The 15,204-nt window shown below is 39.4% G+C and overlaps 1 pseudogene; it reads left to right on the top strand.

Moving 5' to 3' along the window:
- The first annotated feature begins 13,606 nt into the window (after positions 1–13,606).
- On the top strand, positions 13,607–14,874 carry LOC116557207 (annotated as a pseudogene).
- Positions 14,875–15,204: the final 330 nt, after the last annotated feature.

Raw genomic sequence — 15,204 nt, 5'->3', positions numbered from 1 at the left:
TTAGATAAACATGATGTCCATTTGACTGTCACTTATGTAATTTTTAAAATAATGAACAATTTCAAAAACATCAAAAGATAGAAGAGTACAATAAGCCCCCTGAAGTGAATTCCCATAAATTGATGTTGCCTCAGCATCCATTTGTGAAAAGAAGTTCGATTTTATTATACCAGAAGCAGGGCTTAGTCACCTTCGACACAGAGCCCAGTTCTGCTCCTCTTCCTAGTTTTTCAATGTGGTTGATCTAGATATCTGCCTTATACAACTGCCTCCTGGTGACCACTTTCCTGCAGGACATATAGATGCCTGCTTGTCTTACCCCAATGACTCCCACACCCCACAGGGACTGCACAGATGTGCCACAGTGACACTGTCAGTCACAGCATGCCTCCACAGAGCTGGGGCCGGCTAGCTCTAACCCCACCAATTAGGACTTCCCGCAGGAAACCTATCTAGGTAAGGCGTGTTACCAGCTCCCCGTTGGCCCTATGAGGAGGGCTGCCCTTTTCTCTGTGATCTGTAAGTAATGCACTGCTTCTGTTACTTCCTGTGGTTTCTTGAGTGGCATTCCCTGTGTCTCATGTCTCTCCTGACTGACACACCAGAATGTAACTTCTTTCCCCATCAATGCTTTCTTAGAGAATGGATTATCTTGGAAGGAATAAGCCAGACAGACGTCAGACAAGAGCCACAAAAGCATCTGCCAGTATAAACAAGTTTCCCATGAGTCATGGGTTGGACACTGAGTCATTAGGCCATCCACAGGTATCCCACCAGAGGCACACTGTAAGCACTCACAACTCTCAGGGCAGGGCTAGTGCTTACAGCCATCTTCAGACAAGACCAAATGAAGAAAACTATAACACTTCCATATCACCAGCAGCCAGATGCAGCAATAATCAAGATTTTGCAACATTTTCTTTATGTATTTCCTTTTTTCTCTTTTGTGGAGATATTTTAAAACAATACCAGACATTATGCCATTTGTGTGTGTGTGTGTGTGTGTGTGTGTGTGTGTGTGTGTTTTGAGATGTGGTCTCACTCTGTCACCCAGGCTAGAGTGCAGTGGTGCAATCTCAGCCCACTGCAACCTCTACCTCCTGGCTCAAGTGATCCTCCCACCTTGGCCTCCTAAGGGCACCTGCCACTACACCTGACTTTTTTATTTTTGTAGAGATAGGGTCTCACTATATGTCCCAGGCTGGTGTCAACCTCCTGGAATCAAGTGATCTGCCCACCTCAGCCTCCCAAAGTGCTGGTATTACAGGCATGAGCCACCATGCCCGGCCCACATTATGCATTTTATCCCTGGACTTTGATGTATGCATGTCTAAAATTAGATGGACATTTTCTTGAATACACTATCACACCTAATAAAATTGACAAAAATTCCTTGGTATCACACAGAATTCAATTGTGTAATCAAGATTCTCTGAACGTTTCTAAAAATGTCATTTTGCCTTGGTTTGTTTGAATCGGGCTTCAAACAAGTTCTTCACTTCCCATTTGGTAATCTTTTCTCTTAAGACCCTTCTAATCTAGGGCAGTCCATTTCCCTCCTTGCTTTTTGTTTCGTGCTAGTCGGTTGTCTAATAAAATGTCCTGTACCCAGTATTTGCATCCTGGTGGTGTCAATTACTGGTCCTTCCTTCTCTCTTCACCTAGGTTTTCTATAAATGGTTAGCTTTCAAGACTTGACTGGATTCTGTTTCACCTGTTTTGGCAAGGCTCAATCAGAGGTGGACCATGGGGTTCCTGCTGCATCACACCTGGAGACAGGCAATGCCTGGATGAACTGCCGTAAAGCCACTTTCCTGATGCTAAGACCATCACCACTAACAATAGTAATCACTTCAGTCTGAGCTCTCCCTTTACAAAGTACTGGGATGCCTTTGACCATCATTGTCTGAATCAGCTCATGCATTTAGTAATCCATGAAACTCATGCCTGTAATCCCAGCACTTTGGGAGGCTGAGGCGGGTGGATCCTGAGGTCAGGAGTTCAAGAACAGCCTGGCCAAGATTGTGACATACCATCTCTACTAAAAATACAAAATAATAGCTAGGTGCGGTGGTGGGCGCCTGTAATCCCAGCTACATAGGAGGCTGAGGCAGGAGAATTGCTTGAACCTGGGAGGCGGAAGTTGCAGTGAGCCGAGATCGAGCCACTGCACTCCAACCTGGCTGACAGGGCGAGACTCCATCTCAAAAAAACCCCAAAAAACAAAACAAAAATAATTCATGAACCACGTTTTTCATATTCATGTTTTTTTTTTCATCATTTTGATTGCCTTTCAAAGGTATAACATTTTCTCTCAAATTCTGTTAAGATGTGGAAAACATATTTTTCAGAAATATTGTTTGCATTTGGTTGTTAGTCTGTTGTATATGGAGATGTTTTCTTTGATTTCTCATATAAAGTTCTGTCTTTTGAAGTACTAAGTCTTGTAAATGTCTAGCGATTTTCCTTCATTTGCTTCCTCTTAGAGAGAGAACTCTTTCTTTCTTAAGTATGAATAGCAATAATGATTTCAGTCCAACATAAGGGGCATGCATTCCAAAGGCAGCAGGGGTTACTGAACTGAACTGGGGTCTGCCTGCCTGGCACAGCAAAGCCAAACACTGACATCAGGATTGCAGCTTGAGAAAGTGAGGCGTTAATTGCAGGGCAGTTCATGCTCAAGACCCAACCTCTTCAATGGCTGACAAGGAAGGGTTTTAAAGGCAGGGAGACAGAGGTTACAGGCAAAGTCATAAATCAATATATAGAGGCTATGTGTTGGTTTGAACTGAAAAAGCAGGATGCTTTGAGGTGGGTAGGGGTACAGGTCATAGGTGGATTCACAGATTTCCTGATTTGGTTTAGGAGTTGAAGTTTTGTCTGAAAATTTGGGATCAGCAGAAAAGAATATCAGCTTTGACTTGTGGGCGTGACCTCCTCCAGACCCCTCAGGAAGAAATTTCAAAGGGCAAACAGCAAACAGAGTTCAGTCCCAGTTACTCCTTATCAGAGGTCTATGTGCCAGCAAATTCATTTGGTGGGAGCTCTGGGTTTCTGAAAAACAACTCAGGGACAGATGTTAAGATCCTAGCCTTGGTTTTTATAGGGAGCAAAACATCTCCTGAGTCTGACTTCTTTGGCTATTGTTTTTGTTTGTTTGTTTGTTTGTTTGTTTGAGACAGAGTCTCGCCCTATCACCCAGGCTGGTATGCACTGGTGAGATCTTGGCTCACTGCAACACTGAACCCAGGTTCAGGCAATTCTTCTGCCTCAGCCTCCCAAGTGGCTGGGATTACAGTTGTGAGCCACCACACCTGACCAATTTTTCTATTTTTAGTAGAGGCAGGATTTCACCATGTTGGCCAGGCTGGTCTCGAACTCCTGACCTCAAGTGATCCACCCACCTGAGCCTCCCAAAGTGCTTGGGATTACAGGTATGAGCCACTGTGCCCAGGCCCCAGGCAATTGTTTAAAACTATTATTACCTTCTTGCTTATCAAGCTGTTCATTTACATCTCAGGATTAGGTAAGTGCCGAGAATTTCCCTTGAAGGAACTCGAGATTTTTCTTTATTTTCACGCTTGGCAGTGCCCACAGGCCCCTGAGAAGGGTTCCTGCACCAGTTGACAGGGATGAGGGCTACAATTGGGAGGTGAACGAACTGCACTCTTTGCACTTCCAAATGTTCGTAGGCTGGAAGTTGCCTCTTTCTCTGTGCCCCGATGACTGCTCTCACTTTTGGCTCCTCTGAGCTAAGATAGTGGATGCAGGGAGCTAGGGGATGGGGTGTAGCTGAGCTTGTCCTCTCCAGCTTCTGGACTGTTTCTTAATTTTTTTAATATTTTTTTCTTGGAAATTAGAGAGGTAAGGGAGTTACATGCTGAACAACATTGCCTAGGATAGGCCAGAGGAGGCCTCAACTACATATCTGCCCCAATTCCCACACCATAGTAGTTCTTAAACTTTTTCATATGCAAATCATGTGTTGAAGCCTGCCTTTCTACTGTGAAATTGACTTTTTAAATATTATAACTATCTGTGTGAGCATTTAACGTGTCAAATTCTGTTTTAAGCACTTTACCCGCATTGCTAACTACATTGTGACAACCCTACGAGGCTGGTTACTATCTCTGTGGGAATAAACTAAGACGGTTCAAAGGGGAGCAAACGGAGGCTCTTTGGGGCTTACTACAGAAGGGAGTCAGCCCCACCCTTGTGTTTGGCAGTGACTCAAAGGCAGGCAGGGAAGAGGGAAAGCTTTAGAAAGAGAGGCTTCAGATATGCTCTGTTGGCATGGTAAAGCAGAGGTTGCTAAGTAGAAGTGGGGCATCTTATAGGATTTGGTGAGGGAACATATGTGGCTCTGGCTTCTTCTGGTTGGTTCTGGGTGGGAAGGAAGGGCAAAAAACTAGGGAAGCTGGCAATTGCTGCAGAGATTGAGGATTGGAGTTCCATTGTCTTATCTGGTCTGGCTATTGTCAATTTGTATAACATCCCTAAATTATAACTAGGAAGTTGAGGCACAAAGAGTTTCAGTGACTCACCCAAGGCATTGTAGCCAGCAAGGGCAGAGTTGGCAGAGTTTGGAGTCAGGCTCCAAACTGCCAGGCAACATCATAGCTTCTCCTGTCTGATCTGGTCCACTCCTAGTGCCTCCCCCTGGCCAGATGTGGTCTCTATTTCTTCATCACAAAGAAGGTCATTAGGCACAAACACACACACACACACACAGAGCCAACTCCCTCACTGGGTTTTTATGAGAATTCAATGAGATTACAGCTGTAAAGTGTCTGGCATAAACTAGACCCGCTGAATATGTGATGCTGCTTTTGAGAGAATAGGATTGTCCTTTGTAAATATAGATTGCTTTTGAAAGTCCAGTCGATAATGGTTTACATCCCCAAATCCTTTGTTTGTTTGTTTGCTTTTCATAAGGAGATGGGGAAATTTTATGGGAAACATATCTTAGGCAGCTTTTCTCCAAAAAGAATATAGTGTTATGGCTATACACACCTCCTACTAATTATAATAAGATGTTTAAAAACTTATACATCATTTCTTCAAGTCCTTTTCATTAAACTTGTTACAGCTTGAAGCCATTTCTGCTATTTTCCTTATTTGGGCAGCCTTCACGGTGGCATCTGCTTTCTATTTACAGAGCCAAACCCACAGACTCTGCACTGGTCTCATTAATTAGAAATCACCATAGCAGGATGGACTCTCTTCCTACCCTCCCCAAACAGTGAATCTTTTTTTATTCAGCTCATGTTCTAAAATTAAAACATTTGGCCCTTATAGTCAGCTTATTTTAGGCCCAATCAGAGGCTGATATTTTGCCTGACCATATTTCTGGTTACTAGAGGGTCTTCCTGAGCTACTTTGGGGAGTGAGGGGGCCCAAACAAAATATAGCAGAACCACAGGCCAGTGGGAGAGTTGAAATGCAGGTAACCTTGATTGACATTTACAAGGAGCTAGCACTGAGCTCGTAGGGATAGAAAGCATAAGAGAATGAAGGTTGGATGTGTCCTAGGGAGGTATCTGAGCAGAGACCTAGTTCTGACTCTGCACACACCTGTTGTGTAACCTGTGGGTGGGTCACACCTCATAGAAACCAGTACCCACCTTCCAGGGTTGCTGTGAGGTTTAAATGGAATAACAGATATAAAGTGCCTTGATAAGCTCCACCCACCCCAAGAACGGCATGCTATTTTCCCAACAACCATCTTAGCAAATGGTACAAAGATTCTACAGTCGTAATTCACCAGTATAGAACACAGGCAAAGGCATAGATTTAGCTAAAGTTATTATCAAAGGACTGGTTTTATAAAAAAAAAAAAAAAAAAAGGAAAATGAGATCAAGTTTGATGTTCAGCTGCTTTCCACCAAACCTAATCATCTCCATCACTGAGCTGGACAGGCCAGATCCCTACAGAAACAGGGAAGAGGATATGATGAGGGGACCTTGTGCCTGACTATATTCCTGACTTTAGACCACTTTCTGACACTGTCTCACTTAATACAGAGAGTTTTAAGTGAGCTCAATGAGTTTTAAAACCTATACATTAAAAAAGAACAAATGGAGGTTTGTAAAGGTTGAGTGAATTACATTAAGTTTCAACTTCAACTCACAGCTAATTCCTCAAGCCCACGGGCTGTGACATACTGGCTTAGAGGGAAATGGTCTGACTGACTAGCCCAAGCATCAGGATTGATAAGAGCAATCTTTTATGTTATATCATCTGTGTTCCCAGGCTCTTCTGTACCTTTTCTCTAATCCTCACCAAACCCTACAAGAAAAGTGGTTTTCATTCTGGTTTTACAGGAGCAAGAACTTTAGCCAAGAGGGGTTAATTGACTTTCCCAATGTCATGCAGCAATTAAATGCAAGACACAGAATTTGGAGCCAGTTCTGTGTGCTTCCAAAGTAACTGCGTCTTTTTTCTACATCACATGAAACAAGAATGTCTGGAAAGTGATATTCACACTGTTCAAAGCCAAAGGAATTGAACTCTTGGCTATAGCAGCTCTGTGTCCTAAGGAGAGGTGCGGGTAAAGGAGAGGGCTGGGAGAAAGTTTTGTCTATATACCTTCATTTGGCCCTTGGTTATATTACCATGTACCATTTCTGCTTTGTCATTCTCTCGTTACTAACGTGTCACATATCATTGCCCCTGGTGAACCTGTGAACATTTGAGCCATGAATGTTCTTTTACTTCCATATAAACCCTAAATTCATGACAAAGTGTCTGCCCATAAAAAGTTCTTGGGATAGCAATTCAGACAGCGATGAAGAGGCCTACTCCTGGAGGAAGTCGGGAAGGCTGTCACCCGGCAGGGGGAAGATCAAGGAGTAGGGGCTTTTTTCCAGCTCTCAGCATTAAGGACCCAGAAACTTGATCTAATCAACACAGATGAGTGTGGCTTCATTTCTCAGAAGCTGAGTCTCATTAACCATATTAATATTTTGGATCAATAATGTATTGATCCAACAACATCAATTTATGGACTTAAATGAGAACTCACTGCTAAAAGTACAAGAATACTTGATGCTTACTAAGAGTCTCTGTTCCCCAGATACAACCAACATTCACTGGAGAAGTCCTTTCTGTAGTTCCTCGTCAACTCATTCTCACCCAAGTAGACTTAGTCTTACCTTAGATCTGTTGATACATTCTGCCAAGTTATTATCAAAACTTGCTGACCAGGGAGTCATTTTTTTTTTCTTACACCTTAGCTTTGTATATCTTAACTCTGTATATCTCCCATGAATCAATTAGGTCTTGATTTTATAGCTTAAATCTAAGACTGATATCCTTTACATTTACAAGTCATAGGAAAGAAGGGCATCAAACTGTAGGTTTTAGATACTGATAACACTAAGTACTTGTCACGTGACTAAATGAATTGGGTTCTGTATAGATGTTCACCTCCACCATTCCAAGGCAACACTTCTTGTCAAGACAGCCAGGGACCACCATACTGCTAAAACTGTTGGTTAGCTATGAGTCCTAATCTTACTTGACTTAACAGCATTTGACAGGTGATTCCTCTTTCTTGTCCTTAATATGGTTTTTTTGTTTTGTTTCTATTTCAATTGTTAGGCCTCCTTGGCTTTTCTGCTGGTTCCTCCTCTTTTTTTTTGAATAACTTAACACTGATGACCCCATAGCTAAGTCTTTGGTTATGTTTTCCTCTCCATCTGGTAGGACCTCATATCTCATGGCTTTTAATCTATATGCTGACGCTTCCACATTTGTATCTCCAGCCAGAGCCTTTTCGCTAAACACTAGGCTTATATTTCCATCTGATTATTTGTTATTTCTACTTGGGTGTCCAACAGACCTCTCAAACCTACCATATTCACAACTAAACTCTTTATCTTGCCTTGCCCCAATCTATTCCTTTCACATTTTTAATACTGTCACCTGATGACAACTCTCTTCTGCTTGTGTTGCCCACACATTTTGGAGCCACCTTTGACTACTATCTTCTCTCATACTTCTCATTCAATCCATCAGAAATTTTCTTGGCTGTACCTACAAAATACATCCAGATTCTACTGGTACCACCTTGGTCTAAGCCACTATCATCTCTCACCTAGATTATTCCCAAAGCCTCCTAACTCTTCTCTTACTTCTGACCTTCCCATCTATTCTTATTATTCTACTTGTAACATTGCAAAAATGTCACTTAAAAGCAATAGCCAAATGCTGCTATCCCCCGGGTCAAGACCCCAGTGTATCTCCATCCCACTCAGAGTAAAAGACAAAGTTCTAACAATGGTCCTATGTGACCTGCCCACAACCCCTATCCCTTTACCTCTTTGGAGTATTTCCTACTACCTTCTTCTCACTCTGCTCCAAACACATTGGTTTCCTTGCTTGACCTAAACATGCCAGGCACAACTTACCAAAAAGATTTTGCTGTGTTCATTCCCTCAACCTGGAAGACTCTTCCTCCACAGATCTGCATGGCTAACTGTTTTATTTCCTTCCAGTTTTTGCTTAAAGGTCACCTTCTCAAAGAGGTCTCCCATGACCCCACTATTCTAAATTGCACCGCTTCTACACTACACTCTTGCTTGCTCATAGATTGCTCTATTTTTTCTGCAGTTCATATCACCTTGTAATGTACAGAATAAATATGTATTTATTATGTTTGTAGTTCATTATGTCTCTGTTCCATTAACTAGAAACCCAAAAAGGTGTGATCTTGTTCTCTTTGTTCAGTTATGTATTCCAAGTACCTGGAACAACGCCTGGCACATAGTGGATATGCAAAGAATGTTGAATCAATTAAATGAATAAATGAAGGAGTGAGTACTTTGCCTACAGGGTTCCTCTCACGTGATAACATCTCTATTCTAACATAACATACAAACCAATAGAGATGAGACAATAGATAAGGCAAGATCATGTTCATGTACCTATAGAGGGTGGGTAATTTAAAAATGTGAAAGGCAATGAGTGAATTTAGTTGTTTTTAAAATGCATCTTTTTATTTCAAAAAGCTTAGAAAATGTATCCTTCGGAGCCAATATGAAATGAGGGAAAGAATAAGACTTTGAATCAAGCCTGGATTTGCAGTCCAGCAGTGCCGTTTTCTAGCTGCATGTTATGATGCCAGTTTCTAAACCTCAGTTGTTCCATGTCTCTATCTTGGCAGTTCCCAAACTGTGTTCAATGAACACTGTACTTTGATAGGCATTCCTTGGAAAATAGGGTCCATAGATATCCATATTTAGGAAAAGTTGGATGAAACAAAAAATTAAATAGGTTTCTTTTCTGCAGGATTTCTCAGAGCCTTTTGTATGTTAATGTACATCATAAATATTAAATTTAGTAATAGTGTACAGTATTTCTAATACTTATAAAACCATTAAATATTTCTTTTCATGGAATATCTTTTAACATTTCTTGGGGCAGCATTTGAAAGACCCTTGTCTCACAAGATTGTCACAAAAATTAAATGTGTTAATATATGTGCGGTTAAGCATTGACTTAGTTGACAAAGGTTGTTTATATCCTGCACATTCCAAAGGTCTTCAGGACTGGTGTTTGACCAGCTGTTGGGAGATAATTTCTCAGCCCTTGGAATATACTGCCTGATAAGAGTCTTTGCATATCTAGGGCCTTGAACCATGTTGTATCAGTTTATCTCTGGAAGGGCTGAAGACTGAGAAGTTAGTTAGGGGCAGCTACATGGGTACTGCTTGCCTATGTGACTGACTTGCAACTAAAAACATTTGACACCAAGGCTCAGGTAAATTTTGATGGCAGCCCACACTTTATATTCAGCAAATTTATCCTTTAGAAATAAGAAAAATTCAGACATTTCTATATAAACAAAAATTGAGAGAGTTTGTTGCCAGAAAACCTTTCTTACAAGAAATGCAGAATGTAGTCCTTCAGGTTGAAATGAAAGAACTCTAGGTAGAACAGTAGACAATAACTGGAATCATATGAAGAAATAATAAACACTGGTAAGATAGCTGCATAGGTAAATATATAAGTCAGTATTAATGTATTTTTTTATCTCTTAGTGCCTCTTTTTTCCTATCTCATTTAAGACACAATAATTATTAATCTTTATTTACTAGAGTACATGTTTTTCTTCCTCCAAAATTTGTATGTTAAAGTCTTAATCTCCAACATGATGGTGATTGAAAGTGGGGCTTTTGGGAGGTAATTGGGTTTTGATGATGTCAGGAGTGTGGGTCTCAGGATAGCATGAGTGTTCTCATAAGAAGAGCTCTCTTTTCTACCATGTGAACATACAGGGATAAGGCAACTGTCTGCAAACAAGAAAGAGGCCCTCACCAGGAACCAAATCTGCTCGCAAGTTGATCTGGGCCTCCCAAACTCCAGAATAGTGAGAAATGAATTTTTGTTGTTTGAGGCACTTAGTCTATGCCATTTTATTATAGCAGCCTGAATTGACTGAGACATTATATATGGGCACTCAACAGATGAGGATACAATTTGTGGCAATAAAAACACAGGGGAGACAAGCTATATAGAAGTAAACTTACCTACTTAACAAAATAGATTATTATAAATTAAGATGTTAATTATAATCACTAGGGCAACCATTAAGAAAATAACTAAAACATATGTAGTAAAATAAATAACAAAAGAATTAAAACAGTACACTAAAAAATGTCTATTCAACACACAGTGAAGGTAATGGAAGCAGTAATGGAGGAATTAAGAAATGGAAAGACGTAAGATATATAGAAAACAAATAGCAAAATGGCAGATGTAAGTCCTTTCTTATCAGTAACTACATTAAATGTAAATGAGTTCAACTTTTCAACCAAAACACAGAGATTAGGAGAATTGATTTAAAAAAACCCTACATGACCCAACTATATATTAGGTCTATAAGAGACTCACTTTAGATTCAAAGATACAAATAGGTTGCAAGTAAAAAGAGGAAAAAAAGATATTCCATGCAAACAGAATGAACTGTTTGTGGCTAATGAACTGAAGTGGCTAATCTACTCCCAGACTCAACAGACATTAGGATGAATTGTTATGAAAGACAAAGAGGGACATTATATAATAATGAAAGACCAACCCATCAAGAAGATAACAATTATAAATGTGTATACACCTAACAATACAGCTTCAAAATACATGAAACAAAACTCACAGAATTGAAGGAAGAAATATTTCAAAAATAATCATTGGAAAACTTAATATCCCACTTTCGATAGTGTACGGAATAACTAGATAGAAGATCAGCAAGAAAATAGAAAACTTAACACTGTAAACCAGCTAGCCCTAACACACATTGTAGAAAACTTCAAAAAACAACAGCAAAATAGGCATTCAAGTGCATATGGAGTATTTTCCAGGATAGACCATACGTTAGGCCACAAAGGAAGACTCAATAAATTTTAAAAGATTGAGGTATGTTTTCTGACCACAATGGAGTGACATTAGAAATTAGTAACAAAAGAAAATTTGGAAAACTCACAAGGATGCAGAAAATGCAAAAGCACATACTTGAATAAACAATAGGTCAAAAAAGAACTCGCAATAGAACTTAGAAAATACTCTGAGATCAAAAACAAAAATAAAACAAATCATAACTTACAAGTTGCAGTAAAAGCAGTGCTCAGATGGAAATCCTATGAACAACTTTCTTAAGAAGGATCTCAAACCAATAACCTAACTTTATCACTCCTTAAAGAAGAGAAAAAGGAAAGCAAGCAGAAGGAAGAAAATAATAAAGATTTGAGTGCAAATTAATGAAATCAGGAATAGAAAAACAATAGAGAAAAATCAATGAAACAAAAAAAATTGGTTCTTTGGAAAGAGCAACAACATCAACAAACTTTTATCTAGATTTACCAAGAAAAAGGAGAGAAAATTGTAATTACTAAAATCAGGAAAGAATGTAGGGACAGGACTACCTACCTACAACATTAAAAAAGATTTCAAGATGGGCCGGGCGCGGTGGCTCACGCTTGTAATCCCAGCACTTTGGGAGGCCGAGGCGGGTGGATCACGAGGTCAAGAGATCCAGACCATCCTGGTCAACATGGTGAAACCCCGTCTCTACTAAAAATACAAAACATTAGCTGGGCATGGTGGCGTGTGCCTGTAATCCCAGCTACTCAGGAGGCTGAGGCAGGAGAATTGCTTGAACCCAGGAGGCGGAGGTTGCGGTGAGCCGAGATCGCGTCATTGCACTCCAGCCTGGGTAACGAGCGAAACTCTGTCTCAAAAAAAAAAAAAAAAAAAAAAAAGATTTCAAGATAATACTCTGAACAATTGTGTGCCAACAAATTAGATAACACAGATGAAATTGACAAATACTTAGAAGGACACAAACTACCAAAGCTGACTCAAAAAGAAATATAAAATCTGAACAGATTTATAACAAGGAAAGCAATTGAATCAGCAATTAAATTAAAAAAAAAAAAGAGAAAACTTCCAACAAAAATCTTCAAGATTAGATGGCCTCACTGGTGAATTCTACCAAATGTTTAAAGAATAATTAACACCAAAAAATAGAAGCGAAAGGAACATTTCCTTGCTCATTATAAGGGGCCAGTATTACAATAATACCAAAAAACAAAGACATTACAAGAAAAAGTACAATTACAGACCAATATTCTTTATGAATATAAGTGCAAAAATCCCTAACAAAATACTGGAAACAAAATCTGGAAGTGTATATAAAGGATCATAAACCATGACAGTGGGAATTTTCCCAGATATGCAAGGGTGGTTGAGCATAGGAAAATCAATCAATGTAGTACGCCATATTAATAGAATGAAGGGAAAAAAACGCACATGATCATTCCAATACATGCAGAAAAAGCATCTGACAAAACCCTTGCATAATAAAAACACCCAACAAACCAAAAAATAGAAAACTACTCAACCTGATAAAGGTCATCTACGAAGAACCCACAGGTAAGATTATTCAGCATGATGCAAGAGTGAAAGCTTTCCTCTAAGATCAGAAACAAGATAAGGATGTCCAGTTTTGCCACCTTTATTCAATTTTATGTTAGAAGTTCTAGACAGGGCAATTAGCAAGTAAAAGAAATAAAAGGCAATGAGACTGGAAAGAAACAAGTAAAATTATTTCTGTCCACAGATGACATGGTCTTATATATTAAAAAAACAAAACAAAACAAAGAATTCATTAAAAATCTCCACAACATTGGTGCTAATAAAGAGTTCATCAAGACTACAGGATGTGGCCAGGCATGGTGGCTCATGCCTGAAATCCCAGCACTTTGGAAGGCCGAGGCAGTAATATCACCTGAGGTCAGGAGTTCACGACCACCCTGGCCAACATAGTGAAACCCCATATTTACAAAAAATACAAAAATTATCCAGGCATGGTGGCAGGCGCCTGTAATCTCAGCTACTCAGGAGGCTGAGGGAGGAGAATCGCTCGAACCCGGGAGGCAGAGGCTGCAGTGAGCTGAGATCCCACTATTGTACTCCAGCTTGGGCAACAAGAGCAAGACTCTGTCTCAAAAAGAAAAAGAAAAAGAAAAAGGTTTACAGGATACAAGATCAACATACAAAAATCAATTATATTTCTATTATACAGTAGCAATGAACAATCTAAAGATGACATTAAGAAAACAATTCTGTGTACAATAGCATCAGAAAGAATACCTGGGAATAAATTTAGCCAAAGTACAAGACTTGTACACTAAAACTGCAAAGCATTGTTGAAAGAAATGAAAAGAAAAGGCCTAAATATATGGGAAAAACATCATTCATGGATTGGAAGACTTAATATTGTTAAGAGGGCAGTATCCCAAGCAATTTACAAATTCATGCATCCTGACTTCAAAATGGTCAGTTTAGGGTCTGGTACAAAGGATGAATTACACATTGTTGAAGCAGAGGCAATGAATTATGAAGGCAGTCCAAATAGATTAACACTGGCAACTTTGAAAATGACTGTACAGCTAATGGTTTCCCTTGGGGGCTCTGAAATAACACCACCAGTGGCCTTACGGTTGAAGTGTGGCTCAGGGTCAGTGTATATTAATGGACAGCACTTAGTAACTGTGGAGGAAGATGCAGTCAGATGATGAAGAGGAGGAGGATGTGAAACTCTTAAGTATAACTGGAAAGCTATCTGCCCCTGGAGGTGGTAGCAAGTTTCCACAGAAAAAAGCAAAAGTTGCAGCTGATGAAGAAGATGATGATGATGATGATTTTGATGATGAGGAAACTGAAGAAAAAGTGCCTATGAATAAATCTATATGAGATATTCCAGCCAAAAATGCACAACAGTCAAATCAGAATGGAAGACTCAAAACCATCAACACTAAAATCAAAAGGACAAGAATCTCTCAAAAAACAGGAAAAAACTCTTAAACACCAAAAGGACCTAGTTCTGTAGAAGACATTAAAGCAAAAATGCAAACAAGTATAGAAAAAGCGCATTGAAAAGTCCTGGACACGACTGGTAAATTAAGCCCAAAGATGGGAGAAAGGAAAAAGACAAATATAGTCTACACTGAGTGTCATCAGCAATCCAGACTAAAGTTTTCTATTTTAATCTCCATCCCCTTTTCTGATTTGATACCCATGCCTCTTCAGGCTGGAAACAATCTCACTCATGGTTCCCTAAAGTGCTTTTTTCTGACTGCTGTGATTCAACAAACCTTGCCCTTTGCTTTCTATTACTTGTGCATTTGCCTCACTTCTGATCATGTTTTAAATCACCTTTCCATCTCCTTAGCTGCTTGATAAACATTTGAACAAAAAAGTAAATTAACTTTAAATTGATCAAAGCCTTAATGTAAGAGCTAAAACTATACAACTCTTAGAAGAAAATGTAGATATAATTCTGTGTGATCTTGGATACATAACTGTTTCTTAAATATAACGTCAAAAGCACAAAAAAATAAAAAAATAGGTAAATTGGACTTCATCAAAATTTTAAAAATTGCATCACCAAAGAATACTATCAATAAAGTTAAAAGCCAATTCACAGATTAGAAAAAATATTTGCAAGTCATATATTTGACAAAGGGTCTAATAATAGACTACGTAAATAAGTTTGCAACTCAAAAACCAAAGACAGCAACTCACTTAAAAATGGTTGAAGAACTTGAACAGATTTTCTCCAAAGAAGATATACAAATGGCACAAGAGCACAGGAAAAGATGCCCAGCATCATTAATCATTAGGGAAATGAAAACCAAAACTAC

This window comes from Sapajus apella, unplaced genomic scaffold (genome assembly GCF_009761245.1).
Source record: "Sapajus apella isolate SASKATOON/1434 unplaced genomic scaffold, GSC_monkey_1.0 scaffold19, whole genome shotgun sequence".
Lineage (NCBI taxonomy): Eukaryota > Metazoa > Chordata > Mammalia > Primates > Cebidae > Sapajus > Sapajus apella.
This window is presented reverse-complemented; position numbering and strand designations above follow the sequence as displayed.